The sequence below is a fragment of the Phyllobates terribilis genome, unplaced genomic scaffold (assembly GCF_046119375.1).
Source record: "Phyllobates terribilis strain yellow unplaced genomic scaffold, ASM4611937v1 Scaffold_13__5_contigs__length_258822181, whole genome shotgun sequence".
NCBI lineage: Eukaryota > Metazoa > Chordata > Amphibia > Anura > Dendrobatidae > Phyllobates > Phyllobates terribilis.
In genome coordinates, this window is record NW_027362773.1 from 29494326 (window position 1) to 29511458 (window position 17133).

Sequence of the window (17133 nt, forward strand, 5' to 3'; positions counted from 1 at the left end):
CAGGCTACGGAAGCTTGTTAAACCATGCTCTGAGCATGGTCTAACAGGCTTCTGTCAGTGCAGAACTGACAGGTATGAAGAATTGCAATGCTTTCAGTGATTAGTGTGGTTCATCAGGGGCTCTGTTCTGGCACCTCAGGGGCTCTGATAATGTAACATGGCACTCTTAAACCAGTCCAGCAATATCTGAACTCCAATATGGCGCTTCTTCCCCTCTGAACTTAGCATTGTGCCTCAAACAGTATTTTTTTACCACATATGGGGTATCTGTTTACTCAGGAGAAATTGCACAACAAGTTGTATGTTTCATTTTCTCCTGTTGTCATTGTGAAAATGAAACATTTTGGGCAAAACTAACATTTTTGTGGGAAAAATTAGATTTTTTTATTTTCTCGGCTCAACATTATAGAATTCTATGAAGCACCTGGTGGTTCAAGGTGCTCACCACACATCTAGCTAAAATCCTTGAGGTGTCTAGTTAGTTTCCAAAATGTGGTCCCTTGTGGGGTTTTCCACACATCAGGGGATTCTATTCCAGACAATTTCAAAATTCAATTGGCGCTCCTTCCCTTCCGAGCCCTACCATGCACCCAAACGGTAGTTTTCGGCCACATATGAGGTATTGGTGCACTCAGGAGAACTTGCACAACAAATTGTACAGTTCATTTTCTCCTGTTACCCTTGTCAAAATGCAAAATTTGGGCTAAATGAACATTTTTTGGGGGGGGGAAATTTAAATATTCAGTTTTTCCTTCCACATTGCTTTATTTCCCGTGAAGCATCTAGAGGGTTAATAAACTTCTTGTATGTGGTTTTGAGCACTTTAAGGGGTGCAGTTTTTAAAATGGTGTTGTAGCGCCCCGAGGGTTTGGTCGCTACAGAGGTATTGCATCTCACCCAGAGGTGTGATATCTCACTTCCAGGTAAGGATGGAGTGTGGCTCAGGACCCTAACACCCACATGCACTACACCACATTTCCGGGGGGCAGGGCAACAATGCTCCCAAGAGTGAGCACAACTGCCCCTGTCCCTGGCTGGAGTGGGGGGAGGGAACACCTAGAAAGGGGGAACCCAGCAGTGTGTGGGTGGGGAGAGTAGATCCAGGGTGCACTGGAAGGAGGAGTATATAAGATGGGCACCATCTTGGAGTCAGGGAGAAGAGAGAGAAGAAGACTGGGAGCAGGGGCTCTGTACGAGCTCTGCTCCGCGGGCAGGCCAAGTCACAAGACCTGGGCCTGGAGGTGAAGAAAGGAGAGGAGAGGAATGGAGGAGGCTCCAGGAGTGGAGTGAAGGGACCCCAGGGGTGCGGACCGGCCAGTCGCCACGGTACGCCCGCCGCTACCAGAGTAGGGGGGTCAGGCCAAGAAAGGGAACCGGATCCCTTATCTAGTGGAGGAGAGCAACTACCCTCAGCTAGTAACCGGAGGCCGTGGCATTGCACGTGTTAAGGCCCCTCACTACACCCGTTAGGAAGGCACCATGTAGGGCCCAAGGAAGCAGAACATACGTTTGCCCGCAAAGGCCCGAGGCAGCTGGACAGAAACGTGATCAATTGTGGGGTACGACAGGCCAGAGAAAGGACACACGAAGGGGGTCCTGAAAAGCATTCCAAAGGTACCTGGGAGTTGGCCGAGCCCCTCTGGTGAGCCCAGTATGACGTGGGCAGCCATTACCTGTAGAAGTGGCTTGGAGTGTAAAACTGTGAGTAAAGACCCTGGACTGCACTCACTGCCCTGAGGCTATACTCCTCCCGTGGGGAGTTATACTACCCTCTGCTGCGCACACAACATCAGCCTCAGCCCCGCAGCGGCGGTTCTCAGTGACTGCAATCCACGGGTGGCGTAGTCGGACACTTAAACATTAAAAACCAAATAAACAGATCCGCCACTGGTTTGACCACCCTGAGCCACGGGACCGGGTCGCCGCCATGGAGACTACAACCCCTAGCATTACACAGAGACCCGGCTCCAGGTATTCCCCCACACACGGCCCAGGGGGCGCATCAGTGTCATTTTGGGATATTTTCTGACCCTCAAAGTCACTTCAAATATGATTTGATGCCTAAAAAAAAAAACCTAATTTTGTAAATTTTGTTGGAAAAATGAGAAATTGATGATCAACCTTAACCCTTTTAACTTCCTAACCCCAAAAAAAAAAAAAAAAAAATGATGGCACAAAAATTGTGCTGATGTAAAGTAGACATGTGGGAAATGTTATTTACTATTTTGTGTGACATATCGCTCTGGTTTCAGGGCATAAAAATTAAAAGTGCAAAAATATAAAATTTTTGCTAAATTTCCAATATTTTCACAAATAAAACACAAGTCATATCGAACAAGTTTTACTACTATCATGAAATACCAATATGTCTTAAAAAAACCCTCAGAATCACTGGGAACCATTGAAGCGTGACAGAGTTATTAACCCATAAAGTGAAGTGATCAGAGCTGAAAAAAATTGCCCGGATCATGAAGGTGAACACAGGTTGGAAGTTGGAGGGGGGTTAAAGCTACATTTTCTGATTTTCTGCTGCAAAATTTGTATGCAGAAAATACACGAGATGTCACTAAATATCATGCACATGCTGCAGGGAAGAAGATTTCAAATCTGCAGCACTTTAATTTATGCTGTTGCAGACATCACACTTGCATTGTTCAAGGTTTGCATCAGAAATATCCAGTGGGAACTTAACTTAGGCCACATACACAAGTCTGAGTTTCACTCAAGTGTTCTGTCTCTTTTTTTTTCCCCCATGGATAGAACATGTACCCATTGTACATCAGATCTATAGAATAAAATAAAAAGGGGGGAGGGGGATGCATTTTCATTTATATGCCATCTGTTTTTATACATCAGGAGTGAATAAAATTTACATGACCAAATTGGTTTATTTTAAAAACTGCAAATGCATCTGTTAAAAAAAAAAAAAAGGTTCATGCATAGAAGATCTGCTTTTTTTTGCGACCATAGACATGACTAGGCAGTCCGAGTGAAAAAAAGCAGTCATCTGATCAGCTCAATTTAATAACATTGGTCCTAATGCGGTCTGTGGGCAGCACTCAGATGGAAAATATGTTTGTGTGAATTTAGCCCAATAGTGATAACTGGACAAAAGAATACACAGACCATTTCTTACCAATTCTGGACATACCCTTTAAATTTTCATGTTGACGTACCTTCCAACTGTTGCATTGTAGATACACATAGAATGTTATTATATTGCACTGCATTTCATAAATGAACAGGAGGAACGTGAATGGTCTTGTCCATTGTATGGGTGCGCCAATTACCCTAATCAGCCTTCTACAATAGTCAACTGGGGGGCAGATCAAGGGTCCCTAATGTCTAATGCCTTGATATTCCAAGCACATACAGGGAGAATTCCTATATGCAGGGCATCTGGAATATAGGTTTGCGAGCCAGCAGCCAAGCAAAATTTTTGCCTAAATTATTATGCCTTTTACATACCTGTCTATTAGGTAAGAAACCTTCAAATAATTTGCGTAATCCAGAAATTCTTTGTCTTGTTCTAGTGTCTGTGAGGATCTGCCAAATGGAATTTCCTATGATGCTTTGCAGGCAAGCTAAGAAGGCTATCATCATGTGAAACGAGGAAAACCTGTTTGCTCAGTTACTATAACAAGGTAAAGATTAGGAGAAAAGGTGACCCACATACAGACGATATAATAATACAATATATAGTTATGTATCATTATGGTTCTGGGAAATATTAATATTCTGGAGGTTGTTCAACCTTTTAAAACCCAGAAATTTTTGTCTTTGAGATTTTATTTTTTCACTCCCCTTGCTTTAGTAGCCATCATTTTTTTTATTTTTCCACCAACATAGGACTTGTTTTATGCAGCACGATTTGTAGTTTTCAATAACACCAGTCATTTTACCATATAATGTACCGATAAAATGGAAAAAATGAAAAAAATAATCTATGTGGGATGAAATGGTAAAAAATAAAAACTCAATACTGCCATTGTTGGGGATTTTTTTTTATACTGGGTATATTGTGCAGTGAACTGGCAATCTAATTTTCCAGGTCACTATGATTATAGCAATACCAAACCTCTTTTTATATTTTAGTGGTTAAAAATATTTTGAACCTTGTAAAAAACGTGTTATTTTGATCGAAATTTTATGAGACCTGTAACTTGTTTATTTTTCCGCAAAAAATTATTTGACCATACGGGTCACAAATCAAAATAAGCTAAATCCGTTCAACGTCTCAGACAATAGTTCATACAAAACAATGACGTGCAAGAACATAATAATGTAAACATATAAAGTTTATTATAATCCAAAGTTAAAAGTTCACAGATAGATGAGAATATATTGGCGCAGATACAAAAGCAGTGAGCAAAAAAACTAAGTACTCAGGGCTACACTCCAACATATAGTATTAATTGGTAATAGAAAGTCACTCAAATAGGACACAAATAAATCCAACACATGATATGGAATAATATATAAGAAGTTGCTAGAATGGGACATGTATAAATATGAACATGTGTAACATGTATCATAGCCAGATTAGTGGTATATAAACCATAAAAACAGGCTCAAATGAGCCACTAAAGTGCACAGTGCATGGTTAAGTACAAAAAGAATTGAGTCACCATTGAGCAGCAAGCTTAAATATAAGAGCAAGACTTACATGTGTATATAGCAGGAATGTATGCCTGGGTACTGTCACCCCTACGCGCGTTTCAGCGCTGTGCCTTCTTCTGGGGGTAGTCCATTTATTTGTTTATTTTTCCGTCCATGGAGAGGGTTGTGGGTTTGTTTGTTTTTTTGCGCACTAAGCTCATGTTTTTATTGATACTATTTTGGGATACATATAACATTTTTTGATCATTTTCTATTGTTCTATTTTGAGCAACTAAAACAATGGCAATTCTGTTTTTTTTATTTTTGCTTTTGTCGTTTACTGTATTGTTTAAATAAGTGCATATTTTAATTGATTAGATTAGACTTTTTCATACATGACAATACCAAACATGTTTTTTATCTAGGTAACTGAATAAATAATAAATAAATAATTTTATATAATATTTGTATTTGATTTCTTTATTTTTGAAGGATGAAAGTTTGAATGATTTAAACTTTATACTGTATTTATACAGGCATACCAAGATGGCAGCGATGAGGCCTTCAGCAGAACACCAGCTGCCTTGCTAACTGTGACGACACAGCTTCTAATCTTAATTAGTTAGATGTCTAGATTTGTTAGGCCAAGAGAAATACACTATTGTGTTTGTGTTGACTTTGAATATTTGTGTTTCTTTGGCTGGTCAAGAAGGACAGTGACTCAGAGTAGAACAATAGTGTCTGTTAATATTCTAATTATGAAGCGCCCCCTGGGACCGTGGGGTACTCGGTAGCCGGGCCAGTCCTTTTCAGGGTAGTCACGGTGGCAGTGACCCGGTCCGTGGCCCCGGGTGGTCAAATAAAGAAAAGGGAAAGTCAATTTTGGGGATAATATTCGTGACGCCACCCATGGTATGTGGCTATATGGGGCCGCCGCTGCAGTGCAGATCCACTGGTTCAGTTGGTTCACAGGCTCCACAGGCAGAGCTAAGCTCCAGGGCAGTAAATGATGAATTGTGGAGGTAGATGTTGTTGGTACGGTGTTGTGCAGGGCTGAGGGCGCAGATAATGACCAGACAACAAATTAATGGCGGTTGCCTCTACCTTTACTTGTGGTTTGTCAGAGCAGACCGGGGCACTGGTACTAGTTGGTGGTGGAGGTCCTGGTGGCCTAGAAGCAATTTTGGGATCCACCTCATCAGGTGGAGTTGTAGGCCTTCCCTCTGCGCTATCCTCTTTGGCCCTGCTGCTTAAAGCTATGCGACGGCCCTCGTTCCTGAGCAAAACATCTATTCCTCACTCGTATGGCAGGCAGCTCAAGCCTTCTTCAGATGTTGCTCCTTCATGGCGGCGCTGGGCCCTCGGATGCTGCTTAGCAGCCAGGCGTCTGGTGGGGACAGGAGACCTGCAGTCTCCTGCCCTCCGGATTTAGCTGCCGGGCCTTCAGTGCCTGCACAACCACGGACTCCGGTGTCCGATTCCTTGCACTTTTTCCTCTGGGGCGAGCTTGATCACAGCTCCCTTCCCCAGGCTCTTCCTCGTCATTCTCCTGTCTCCAACTCCCTTCAACTAACTTTCTTAACCCCGCTTCCAGGTTCCAACTTAAAGGGGAGGAGCTCCCCCTTCTGGTCTGGAGCCAGGAAAGTGTTGGATGCTGGTATACCTGATCAGGGGACCCCTCCTTGCTTCTAGGCATGGCACCACCCCCTGTGAGGGAGGCAATTCCAATGTGGCAACCGGATTCCTGGGGTGCCACAATTACATATTGTACTAAGCCAGCTAGTTGTTGATTTACAGAGCAGGGGAATACAAATTATGTAAATTGATTAAATGCTCAAACAATAAGACCTGAGCCCTGCACCATTCCCCCTAACCTGTGAATGATGACCTGAGCCACAGAAAATTATAAAAAGGGATTTCTATTGCACTACAAGCAGAATCAAAGATGAGAGAGACTCTTCGGGACAGTAGTTTGGTAGCATGGTTCCATTAAGAGAGACACAGATTTGGAGGATACAGGATTCCAGCCTAAGGGTACACGGCCCTGGCTGAAAGGATACAGATCTGCTCCATTGACCATAACAGAACCCATGGATACATTTGGGGAAACCAGGTTGGGACAATGAGGTCACCTGGTCCTATGGATATGTTGTTTGGGGTTGCCAAGTGGGACCCTATGGCCTCCTGGAACCCATGGAGATGTTTGGAGAAGCCAGGGTGGGACCTTCGGGTCTCCTGGCCTTGTACCTCGATGGACTGTCAGCTTCCTAAGCTTGTCGCTACCTCCTCTCTGTGGGGGCTCACCAAAAGGGGGGGGGGCTACTGGTTGAGGTCATTGGCCCTAGAAGTCCCAAAGTCGCAGTTGTTCTATCCCTGGCGGGCCAGCGGAAGGGTGAGACTGTGTAATTTTGCACCATCTTGGGTATTTGCTGGGACAGTTCTATGTGTTTAGTGGTTCAATAAAGTATTGCCACACTGTTTTACCCTCACCCTGTGTTGTCTGAGTAGTATTATGCCTACGGAAGACCCCGGGTCTTCACACTAACCTATCAGTGTGATTGTTAGGAATCTATGGGAGCTCGAACACGAGCACTACCAACTACTCCATTTAAATGCAGAGAGATTGACCTTGGTGTTTAAATGATTAACAGCAGCAAGTGGAGCTCAGCTACGGCTGCTACCCTTAGGGCTTATTTTTTTGTACTCGTGAAAAAAACTGACAGCGTTCAGACCAATGTTATTCAATGGGGTAGTGCAGATGAACAATTTTTGTGCAAATACTGAATATACATGTGAAAGTAACTGCAGCCTGCATTAGTTTCTTCTGTAAATCGGATGAGACACACCCATGCAAGTCTATGGGTGTGTAAAAAAAAAAAATTGCTTGCCATACAGAGCCACAGTATAACATCTGATTTTTATGGACACATTGCAATTTTGTAACACAAAATGGTCTTTTAAATGATTAATAGCTGACGCACTAAAAAACTGATTGTATAGAGATGACAAGTGAGAAAAAAATCATTCCACTTTTCTGGATGAAACTCTGACCGATATAATCTGCATTGCTCTAGTTCAGCAATGTCCTTCTAATACATTCAAGCACAAAATTGTACATGGTATTCTAAGTGTGACCGCACTAGTGACTAAGACGTATAGGAGAAACTATGTTCATGTCATGAGCATCTCTTTTAATGCATCCCACTGTTTTATTTGCCTTGGCAGCAGCTGCCTGGCACTGGTCTCCAAATTGAGTTTGTTCCACATCCATACACCAATGTGTTTTTCTGTGACAGTTTATCCAGTGATTTATCATTTAGTACATAATTATACCTTTTATTTTCTCAACCCAATTTCATGACCTTACATTTATCTACATTAAACTTCCATTGTACCATTTCTGCCCAAGAAGCCTAGAGCCTACATAAATCACTCTGTAATATTAAATTATCCTCCTCTGTGTTGATTACTTTGCAAAATATAGTATAATCTGCAAATATTGAAAAGTCATTAATACATTTAAAAAAAAAAAAAAAAAAAGGAGAGGGCCCAATACTGACCTCTGTGGTACCCCACTTTAAATTTTACAACTGCTGTGAGTCTTTGCCAGAAATGTTACTCCAGCTAGGGACTGGAGTACATTTCTGGCATAGTATACACCACTTTAGTGGTATAAATTATTAGGAATTTACCAGGTGTGCTTCGCCACTACCCTTCCCACCACAGCCTTGCTCATTTTGGTGGCGTTGTTCAGGACTGGCATAAAAAAGGTACCATTTTACAACATTTCGAGGTGTATTACACCAAAATTCTGGATAAAACACTTTGATGATTTGGGGCCATTGCCACAGTTAATGGGAATAAAATGATTTCTCAGCCGATGAAAATGCGCTTTCCTGAAGTTTAGTGTCCTTGCAGTCCATTTACTAAACATCTTATTAAAGAACTAGATGGTGGCCCGATTCTAACGCATCGGGTATTCAGCGAACCGTGTTAGTGAAGAACAGAGAGCGTGTTTAAATTTGGTGCCAAAATCGCTGATTGGTCGTGGCTAGTAGCTGCGACCAATCAGCAGAGCGGTGTTGAAATTTTGCGCCAATATCGCTGATCCCCAGTCCTCCCTGTGCTTGGAGCTGTGTCGGCAGCTGAGCTATCAGCTAAAAAGCTAGGAAAAATTTTGTTCCATCTGCGGACATTAGATGCCCGATTGCAGAAGATCGCCTTCTATGTGCTGTCTGGTTTGTTTCATCCACTTCTCTTAGGTGGTCCAGAGCGGAGAACTCAAGTGCCCTTTCTGGTCTGGAGATCCCGTGTGGTGCTTCACTGAGGACAGTCGCGTCACAAGAGGTTTCTGGACCCCATACGTCCAGGTCAATCTTCAGTGTTGCCATCTTCTCTAGCAGGTCTGCTATTCACTGACCCCCTGTGCGCTGGTGTTTCTGAAGGAAGGGAAGCAGATGTTCCCACACAGTCCGGACGATTATTGCAATGATCTGCTCCTAGGAACCTCCCTGCCTCAAGGATGTGTCATCTTGGAGACCAGGCTGAACATGAACCCAAAGGTCCTGAACCCAGTAGTCTGAACGGAGCCCGAGTCAGTGTCTGTAACCGTTCTACAGAGGATCCAGACCTGACTCCTGGGGTCAGCATCTGCAGTACCGGGGACTGCCTGGGAGTGGTACCTGGTTGCGGTGGCTCAGTGGTGAGCACTGTAGCCTTGCAGCGCTGGGGTCCTGGGCTCTAATCCCACCAAGGACAACATCTGCAAGGAGTTTGTATGTTCTCCCCGTGTTTTTGGGGATTTCCTCTGGGTTCTCCGGTTTCCTCCCACACTCCAAAGACATACTGATAGGGAATCTAGATTGTGAGCCCCAATGGGGACAGTGATGATAATGTATGTAAAGCTCTGCGAAATACAGTACAGACCAAAAGTTTGGACACACCTTCACATTTAAAGATTTTTTTGTATTTTCATGACTATCAAAATTGTATATTCACACTGAAGGCATCAAAACTATGAATTAACACATGTGGAATTATATACTTAACAAAAAAGTGTGAAACAACTGAAAATATGTCTTATACACTGTGTGCCGAATTATTAGGCAAATGAGTATTTTGATCACATGATACTTTTTATACATGTTGTCCTACTCCAAGCTGCATAGGCTTGAGAGCCAACTACCAATTACGTAAATCTGGTGATGCGCATCTCTGTAATGAGGAGGGGTGTTGATTAATGACATCAACACCCTATATAAGGTGTGCTTAATTATTAGGCAACTTCCTTTCCCTTGGCAAAATGGGTCAGAAGAGTGATTTGACGGGCTCTGAAAAGTCCAAAATTGTGAGATGTCTTGCAGAGGGATGCGGCAGTCTTGAAATTTCCAAACTTTTGAAGCGTGATCACCGAACAATCAAGCGTTTCATAGCAAATAGCCAACAGGGTCGCAAGAAGCATGTTGGCCAAAAAAAGCCCAAAATAACTGCCCATGAATTGAGGAAAATCAAGTGTGAGGCTGCCAAGATGCCATTTGCCACCAGTTTTGCCATATTTCAGAGCTGCAACATTACTGGAGTATCAAAAAGCACAAGGTGTGCGATACTCAGGGACATGGCCAAGGTAAGGAAGGCTGAAAAACGACCACCTTTGAACAAGAAACATAAGATAAAACGTCAAGAATGGACCAAGAAATATCTTAAGACTGATTTTTCAAAGGTTTTATGGACTGATGAAATGAGAGTGACTATTGATGGGCCAGATGGATGGGCGAGAGGCTGGGGTGAGCTGGACCCCAGAGTGAATGCAAAAGGGCCAACAAGTGCTAAGCATCTCTGGGAACTCCTTCAAGATTGTTGGAAGACCATTTCCAGTGACTACCTCTTGAAGCTCATCAAGCGAATGCCAAGAGCACAGCAGTCATCAAAGCAAAAGGTGGCTACTTTGAAGAACCTAGAATATAAGACATATTTTTAGTTGTTTCACACTTTTTTGTTAAGTATATAATTCCACATGGGTTAATTCATAGTTTTGATACCTTCAGTGTGAATGTACAATTTTCATAGTCATGAAAATACAGAAAAATCTTTAAATGAGAAGGTGTGTCCAAACTTTTGGTCTGTACTGTATGTTAGCGCTGTATAAAAATAAAGATTATTATTATTACCTACAACCAAGCCTGACTCCACCATCAGCAGCTCCAGCGAACACCTGGTAACCGCTTAGCTACGACCCTTCTAGGTAAGTCCAGCCTCAAGGCACAGTGGGTCTGCGAAACCGCATGCAACACCTGCATGCGTAACACCTTGGACTCCTATTTCCCCCTTAATGGAGCAGACATTCCCCTAGATTTCAAAGGTTGTAACAGTGCTGCTCCTAAACTAACATGCCCAGGATATGATTACCTTGCAAGCTGGTTGGGGTATGCCAGATCAGGACAAGCCTTCCTGACACTCTTCATTCTATGATACCTTCTGTCACTCTGCCAGCTGCCTCATTGTCCTGTACATCCATGCTACCACCCTCCCCCAAATCTACCCCAGCAAGTGTCTGCAGATCTAGTACCTGAGCTTCCAAGCATACAATGTACTCAGATTTTGCACAGCAGTATGCACCCTCAAACGGCTGGTCAAGGACAGCATAGATGTAAAAAGATGTACACGAAAATAATGGCTGAGTGATGAGGAACTGTATAGACATGACTCGAGTATTGTAGTGGCCTTTTTTCTCACCTCTTACCTTTGAAAATAAAGACCAAGACCAACTGTTGGATTAAATTGGCCAATTCGGACTTTATTATACAAATGTACAAATAATAATGACATTTTGGCAGAAGGAGGTTCTTGGAGCTCCAAAGGCCTGGCATTAACCAATTGAAAACTTCCAGCGTTATCCTCAGCCGCGACCACCAGCTTGAGGGCACCTCCGTCACCTGAAACTTTCACTATACCACCGACTCCTCAGGGGTCCCAAAACTCTGCCAGGCCACACTTCAATTCCAAAACACAACTGGAGGGTGCCATCTACTTGATGTACAAACCCCCCTACCACAAATTTCCACCAACTCCAAGAACCCCTTCACACTGCCACAGCGAGCATGACTTAACACCTCGACGATGCAAGTCATCCTTCCAACAATAGCGCCCTCTCAATACCTTCCTGAATCCTCAAAGTCCAAAGGTTGATCCCGACCGAATTTAAATGGACGCCATGAGGCCTCCAAAAACTCCCTTCTCCCGCTTCAAAATCTGTATGCCTAACCACTATCCCCCATCTCTTGCTACAAAACTGTCCACCTGCCTATTAACTTTAATTCTTACCCTATTAATCTCCTCCAATGATCTAGCACCCCACCACACCTTCCGAGGAACAATGTTGGACCAAACTATCTGAAAATTTGAATAGGATAACCATAATAGCAAAATGTCATGGCGTATGTCTCTAATAAAATCACTTGCATGAGAGGACACCCATGTCGTACCCACTCACATGGAGCACCAACACTTCTGGGTAACGATCCAGACGATAGCTACGGTGAAATTCCGTTAACACCTGGAGCCTGCTCATGCTGCGAATGCCCAGCCACCTAACCACCGCGTCACTCCTAGCCCAACCCATTTTCCACCCTTCCCTACGCACATCCGCCCTTATTGCCCCCAATACACATAATAATGCCCCAGGATCCAAACCAAACGTGAGTGACCTAATAAATTAAAAAGAAAGAAAAAAGGGGGGGTACGTTGTAAGAAAATGCAAACGTCAAAGGACCCAACCTCCTCCTCGCTAAACCCCCCCCCCACCTCCTCCTCCTCCTCACTTTCTCCCTCTCCCCCTTTTTTTTTTATTTTACATAGACCGCTTATACTAGATTCGGGCGTACAGAAAGCTTATACCTCTTCGAATCCCACCTCCCAATCCTCTGAATATTCTCCACAGAAAGCCCCCTCAACTCCGCCTCAGTTGCCGCACCTATCCTAAAGGAATGAGAAGCAAATCTGCCCGCCTTCAAACCCAAGCCTGCCAAGCATTTTCTAAAAACCGCTGTAAATTGATAATGCAACAAAAAGGAACCATCCTCATGTTGCAAGATAGGTCCCGACTGCATTTCTTTCCTCCCCAAGTATGCCTTAATGCAACCAACGGGGCACATTTCCAAACCCTGCAAACTGCCCAACACAACTTTCTTTCCTCTCCCCACCTGATAAGTTTTTAAACGCCGTACCCAAAATTCGACCCCATCTTGCAACACCCCCACATCTTGCCGCAACAAGCCTCCCCCCTTTAACGATGATGACGATACCAATTCGCTTATTCGCATCGCTCCAAAAAAGGCCCACGAAAAAGCCAATCGAAACAGAACCTCTTCAAAAGGAGAATTGCAAACATTAACCAAAACCCCCCCCCAATTCCTCCTACAATTTAAAATAAACAGGCCTACGAGAATCTACCCTCAGGTGTGTTCTACAAAAACCTTTTAGGGCTTGACCTACAAGAAAATCCTTGGTAAAATCCCTCATCCCCCTCAATTTACAACCAAAAGCTAACCGGGAAATCCATCTACTAACTCTAGCAACCGACCAACCCTCTGAAGCTGTGTGCCCCAACCAGGACAACAAAGCCCCCTACTCAATCATCTTCAGAAACCACCTCACCTAACTGCCCTACCCAGCTCTCCCAATCCCTCCAAGCCGCCCCATACGTTTTCCATGTACTTTCCGCCAGAGAAGCCCTTATTAATTGTCCTGATGCTCTCAAGCCAGTTCTAAGGGCTTCACCAGCCACCTGCAGCCCGTGGACTCCGCGTTTGGTGCCAACGTTCGAAAACAGTCCCACTGTAAGTGAGAAAGAGAATCAGCAATTGAATTCTCTACCCCTGGCACATGAACCACTGTCACCCAAGTATTCAAATGCAAGCACTGCAGCACAAAATGACGCAACAAACGAACCACTGGAGGGGAAGATGCCAATAAATTGTTCATCGCCATTACCATTGACAAGTTGTCACAATGGAACCTAATCTTTTTATTGTGGAAAAAACTACCCCAAACTCACACTGCCACCACAATCGGAAAAAAATTCCAATAACGTCAAATTCCTAGTGAAACCAGCATCAATCTAACATTTCGGCCAACCCCTTGACCCTTAAAGTATGTACCAAAGCCTGTGCTACTCGCTGCGTCCGTAAACAATTCGCAATCAAAATTCTCAAACAGCTCAGTGATTATTATAGACCGACCATTAAACTTCTCCATAAACTCTACCCACACTACCAAATCTTCCTTGAGGCACTTAGATAACTGAATGTAATGATACAGAGTGGTAACCCCGGCCGTGGCCACCGCCAATCGTGAGAGAACCCGCCCCATTGGAATGATTTGGCAGGCAAAGTTAACCTTTCCTAGTAGTGATTGAAGTTCCTTCAGTCTAATCTTTTTAACCTCAGCAGCCCTATGCACTTCGCCACGCAATGCTGACACCTTCTCCTCCGGCAACCTACACTCCATCAAAACTGTGTCAATAGCAATGCCTAAAAAACTCCAAGCACGTCGCGGGACCCTCTGTTTTCCCCTGCACCAACGGGACCCCAAAAAGCTGAAATACTCACTCAATCGTCCTCAGCAAAACTTAACAAACCGGTGAACCCGAAGGCCCAATACATAAAAAATCATCCAAGTAGTGGATCACCGAAAGAACTCTAGCGACGTCACGAACAGCCCACTTCAAAAACGAACTAAAAGTTTTAAACAGCGCACAAGACAACGAACACCCCATTGGCAGACACCTATCCACAAAATACGTGCCCTCCCAAAAACAGTCCAGCAAACGCAAACTCTTTGGGTGCACCGGTAACAAGCAAAAAGCGGTTTCAGTATCCATTTTGGCTAGTAACTAGTGTTGAGCCACCCCCGTAGTGTTCGGGTTCGGTTCGGTTCGTCGAACACCGGGATGTTCGAGGAACTGTTCGTCGAACTGTTCGTCGAACACCTTAGAACACTGTCGAACACCGTTAAAACCAATGGCAGGCAAACAAAAACACATAGAAACACATAGAAAACACCTGCAAAGGTGTGCAAAAGCTGACAAACTGCTCAGAAGACACTCTCTTTAAAAAAGCCGGCCGGCAAATTCAGCAGCGGCATACACCGGTACCCGACAATTTAGACAAGAAGGAATAGAGCATCACACATAGATTAGATAGATAGAAACATGTCAGTCACACATATAAGAAGAACAGTGACAGTGTTGGTTACTGCACTTGTCATTTAGTGTAAAGGATTTATTAAAAAAAATATTAGTGTTTTCATGCACCGTCTCTTTAAAAAAGCCGGCCGGCAATTCAGCAGCGGTACCCGACAATTTAGAACAGAAAGATAGAGCATCACACATAGATTAGATAGATAGAAACATGTCAGTCACATATATATGAAGTACAGTGATAGTGTTGGTTACTGTACTTGTCATTTAGTATTAAAATAAAGGATTTATTATTAAAAAAATTGGCGTGGGGTTCCCCTTAATTTTAGGCTCTAGCGGAGGTTAAGCAGACGGCTGGGGCAGATGTTTGAAGCCTGGGAAGGGGGTAATACCCACGGAGCTTCCCAGGCTACTAATATCAGCCCCCAGCTGAATACATAGCCTTTACTAGCTATTAAAATGGGGGACCCCCCCAAAAAAATGACGTGGGGTCCCCCCTAATTTAATAGCTAGCAAAGGCTAGGCAGACAGCTGGGGGCTGATATTAATAGCCCAGGAAGGGAGCCATGAATATTGGCCCCCTCCCAGGCTAGAAACACCAGCCGTCAGCCGCCCCAGAAATGGCGCATTCATAGGATGCGCCAATTCTGGCACTTAGCCTTGCTCTTCCACGCTGCCCTGGTGCGGTGGCAGGGGGTAATAGGGTTGGGGTTGATGTCAGCTTATAATGCCAGCTGACATCAAGCCCAGGTTAGTAATGGAGAGGCGTCTATAAGACACCCCCATTACTAACCCCATAGTCAAAGTTAAAAAAAACACAAACACCCAGAATAAAGTCCTTTAATTGAAATAAAGACACAATCCTTTATTGTTCTAAATTAAACCATACTTACCATCACGCCCATTCCAGCTGAAGCCAACGATCTCCTGCAATAAAAGAAAAATAATAAAGCAACCTCATCCTTACCTTTCCATGGTTCCCACGACAGCTTCAGCTCTGCTACATCGAGATGACAGGCTGGACCGCAGCAGAACGCTGCCATCCAGCCTGTCATCCCGCAGACACTGAGAAGCGCAGGCTTGCTTGCGCTGCTCAGCGTCTCTCTGTGACGACATCCAGATGAGCCGAGTTCATGTCCAATGAACTCGGCTCACCTCATGCACGCTACTGACAGCGTGGGAAAATTCTCACGCTGAAGCGCTGATTGCAGGAGAATTTTCCCACGCTGTCAGTGACGTGCAGGAGGTGAGCTGAGTTCATTGGACATGAGCTCACCTCATGCACATCACTGACAGCGTGGGAGAATTCTCCTGCACTCAGCACTTCAGCGTGAGAATTTTCCCACGCTGTCAGTGACGTGCATGAGGTGAGCCGAGTTCATTGGACATGACCTCGGCTCATCTGGATGCCGTCACAGCGAGACAGTGAGGAGCGCAAGCATGCGTGCGCTTCTCAGTGTCTGCGGGATGACAGACTGGATGGCAGCGTTCTGCTGCGGTCCAGCCAGTCATCTCGATGTAGCAGAGCTGAAGCTGTCGTGGGAACCATGGAAAGGTAAGGATGAGGTTGGTTTATTATTTTTCTTTTATTGCAGGAGATCGTTGGCTTCAGCTGGAATGGGTGTGATGGTAAGTATGGTTTAATTTAGAACAATAAAGAATTGTGTCTTTATTTCAATTAAAGGACTTTATTCTGGGTGTTGTGTTTTTTTTAAATACTTTACTAGAAATTCATGGCGGTCATGTCTAATACTGGCGTGACCCCATGAATTTTGGGCTTGGGGCCAGCTGATAATACCAAGCTGGCCCTAACCCCTTTATTACCCAGTGAGCCACCGCACCAGGGCCCTGGATGAGTTGGGTACAGCGCCAGAAGATGGCGCTTCTATGAACGCGCCATTTTCCGGGGTGGCTGCGGACTGCAATTTGTAGCGGGGGGGGCCCAGAAAGCTTGGGCCTCCCTGCGCTGCAGATTCCAGCCCCCAGCTGCCTAGTTGTACCTGGCTGGACACAAAAATAGGGCGAAGCCCCACGTACTTTTTTTTTAATTATTTCATGAAATTCATGAAATAATTAAGAAAAAAAGGCCTTCCCTATATTGTTGTGTCCGGCCAGGTACAAATAGGCAGCTGGTGGTTGGGGGCAGCCCGTTCCTGCCTGCTGTACCTGGCTGGGCACAAATATAGTGCGAAGCCCCACTTCAATTTTTTTTAATTATTTCATGAAATTCATGAAATAATTAAGAAAAAAAGGGCTTCCCTATATTGTTGTGTCCGGCCAGGTACAAATAGGCAGCTGGTGGATGGGGGCAGCCCGTTCCTGCCTGCTGTACCTGGCTG

General features: G+C 44.3%; 1 protein-coding gene across 2 annotated transcripts in view; it reads right to left on the reverse strand.

The window, feature by feature from the left end:
- The window catches only part of LOC141174498 (4-galactosyl-N-acetylglucosaminide 3-alpha-L-fucosyltransferase 9-like), a 75448-nt gene extending 71845 nt beyond the window's left edge, over window positions 1-3603 (reverse strand). For both annotated transcript variants that reach the window (XR_012252894.1, XM_073659429.1), the window contains exon 1: window positions 3469-3603. The gene's annotated coding sequence lies outside the window, so the exon portion shown is untranslated. The remainder of the gene's footprint in view (window positions 1-3468) is intronic.
- Between the last annotated feature and the right edge of the window lie 13530 nt (window positions 3604-17133).